This window comes from Wolffia australiana, chromosome 12 (genome assembly GCF_029677425.1).
Source record: "Wolffia australiana isolate 7733 chromosome 12, ASM2967742v1".
Lineage (NCBI taxonomy): Eukaryota > Viridiplantae > Streptophyta > Magnoliopsida > Alismatales > Araceae > Wolffia > Wolffia australiana.
The window spans coordinates 15,409,198-15,412,492 of NC_135846.1; positions in this window are offsets into that span (position 1 = coordinate 15,409,198).

Below are 3,295 nucleotides of genomic sequence, written 5' to 3' on the forward strand. Positions count from 1 at the left end.
GAAACAAATTTTATGTTTTATTCCTTGAAATATTTTGATATATTTTATTAGTTCTCATTATATTAGTAACTTGAAAATTTAGTAATTTGAAAATTAATCAGTGATAAATCCTCAAATTTTGTTTTGGTTGGTACTCTTAACCAAGATAGTGTTTAATTCAATTGAAAATTTTGATATATTTTCAAAATTTAAAATGTAATATGATTGACCAGAAAGTATACTATAAGTCAATATTAAGCATTGTGATATCTATCATTGAATATTAACTATAAATATATTACTTTGATATTATTATGAGGATATTGGAAAATAATGGCTGAGTAGAAGTTAATTTGAACATCAACAATTTATTAATATATAGCTTGTTATATATATATATTCAGATGTGTTGGCCATAATTCAGATGTGTGTGGATAATTCTACTGGAATTATAGAGCTGGCTGGCTCGCTACGATTTTCGTTCTGTCCCATATCCCATTTTTTTTGGGTCGTCCCACTCTGTCCTGTCCCAAAACTATCCTCTCTACAAACAGTCTGGGTCAGGGACCGCCCTACTGGGAAACAGGCGCACCCATGGCGTCCCGATTCCATATGACAACCAGAATGGAAAATGATAGACGGACACCTCCCGAGCCTACCATTCCTGGTACGCTCTTTGACTTCCCCAACGGCGTTATATTATTTCTTTCAGTGCCTCCGAACGTTTTCTCCAAACTCCTTGGAAAGGAGGTAGTGCCGCCATTGCTTCAGCGCGTGGACGACTGTGTATAACTAAACTCCTTATCGTATGTGGAGTAGCGGAGCCTTGCATCATTCAGCTTCTCGCTGAAAAATTCGACGGGGTGGCCCTCCTGGCTAAGCACACCACCGTTCCCGACGCCTAAAGCATCACATGCAACCTTGAACACCTTCTCGAAGTCGGGTAGGTGGAGGACGGGCGCTTGGGTCATCATGAGCTTTATATATATATATATATATATATATATATATATATATATATATATATATATATATATATATATTGACTCACATGATTGCGGAATAGTGATAAAAAACAATATCAAAATATTTCAAGCAAGATCAGTGACATTGCGAAGCTGATATCGAGAAGAGAGTGGATTGTACTGATATAGCTGATTTGTACCAAATAGTTTGAATAAACCTAGGGATTTAACCAATTTCGTAATATACATATATATATATATTATAATTATGAAGGAGATTGGATGCAAATAATGAAAATAGTGTACACATATTAGAAATTGATATTGGTCAGTATTATTTGAGAAAAATAAATATTACTTTTGAAATATTTGTGATATAATTATTGATTAGATTTTGTCCTGAAATTTGAATGATTAGGGAAAACATTGATTGAATTATCATAGAGAAGGGAATCAATGATATTGAGAATTAAACAGATATTATTTGAATCACATGATCTTATTGATTTATAATAGTAAAGGTGGTAGGATTAGCTATAGTACAATAAGTTGTACTAAAAGTAGTATTGTATTGTTCATTGTAGAAGATCTGTCCAGTTGACTAATAGTCTGAACATTAGGGTTAAATTACGTCGCCATGAAATTGAGTTTAATCAATAATATTTATAAACTTTTACCCATAAAATAATTTGATTAGTTAGTGAAGAGCAAGGGTCATCTCCAAATGGAATGGATCTTCGGGAAATATCTCTTTCTATAGGGTGAATTCTTCAAACCGAGTGACAAAGATAGTGATCAAGATACATATATCAGTAATTTAGGAAGACATGAGGAATATCCTACAACTAATGGATCATGATCAATCGAGTAGGAGCTAGAACTTAGGAAGACGTGTGCAATGGCAGTGAAATGAGATGAAATTTAAAGATAAGAAGTAGCTGAGTTATGTTATAATAATTTAGGGCTTACTAACTTAGAGTTTAATATAATATAGGAAGATGGCAAGGTGAGCTGGGATGAAGATGGTGGTGTAGGACTGGTGATGGAGATAGTGAAATGAAGTAGAGAGAGGAGTGAAATGGTAGAGACTGTTGTTTATGTTCTGTTAAACAAAAGGAGAGGATACATGATGATATTGTAATGGTGACGGTGGTACATGAGGTGGTTGGTAGGTGATGATACACTAAGATGATGATGGATGAGGATGAATGTTGATGCTGGATGGGAGTTCTAGATGATCTACCTAAATGTGTTGAAGACAAATCAATGTAAGGCAAGAGGCTAAACTTAGATGCCAATGTTTTGCTGGGATCAAGGCATCTTCCTGATGGAGATAAGCCTCCCCACTTCTTTGTTCACCCTCTCCAAGCACTAAAGACACCAAGAACAACCTTGATGGACCTTCAACACTTCACTTTCTTTCAATCTGCCGCTCTAGGAGGAAGTGTGCTTAAAGATCAATATCTCAATTTGTAGCTCCAACCATATGGATGGATAGAGGAAATAAAGACAAAGCTACCCTTCATTTTCCCTCAATCAAAGTTCTAGATTCTCAGATATCAAGTTTGGAAGTTGGAAAATTCCTACCTGTTAATCTAATCAAAAGTTTTATCTCCTCATCCTCATTTGCTCCATCATATCATTTCGTTAGGGTTTTGTTTTATCATGGCATTTCATGTGATTATTGGCTCAGATTCCTCTTCGTGATCCATGATTGATGGCTCCTGTCATGCTATGTATTGTTTAAAGAAAAGACATAATTAAAAGAATAAAATTTAATATTATAATATACTATTTAATTTGTTTCAGCTGATGTGGCAGCACATCAGTGCATGTCACATCAGCACACTCCCCTTTAAAAGCCATAGATATGATGACACATGCGCGTCATGTGTAGAAGTGGCATCACGTGTGTTGTTACATGTGAGACAAGCAACAAATTTTGACTAGTAAAATTGTTAATTTTTTTTTTTTGAAATTCAAGAGTGGTGTTAGCGTAGCATGTATTGCAAAACAACTCACCTTTTGTTATTGGACCATGTCACGCTGCGAAAACAAAATTAAGAGATAGAAAGCATTAGTCATTGATGAACCAGAAATTAGGGTTAACTATGTTTTTTAAGGCTTCTAGTTTATACACCAATATTTATAATTTCCTTGCAAGCATAGAGCGAGTAAGGGTCGAATCCACAGATAATTTTTGAATAGGTGAAGTTTTATATTTGATTTCTATTTTGATACTGATTTAAGGAAAAAGATCTAGTTTAATGAAAGCAAACTAGTGAAAAGCAATTTCAAATAATTTTACGAAGGTCAGAAAATATTAATCCAATTTAACTTGATTTATTCAT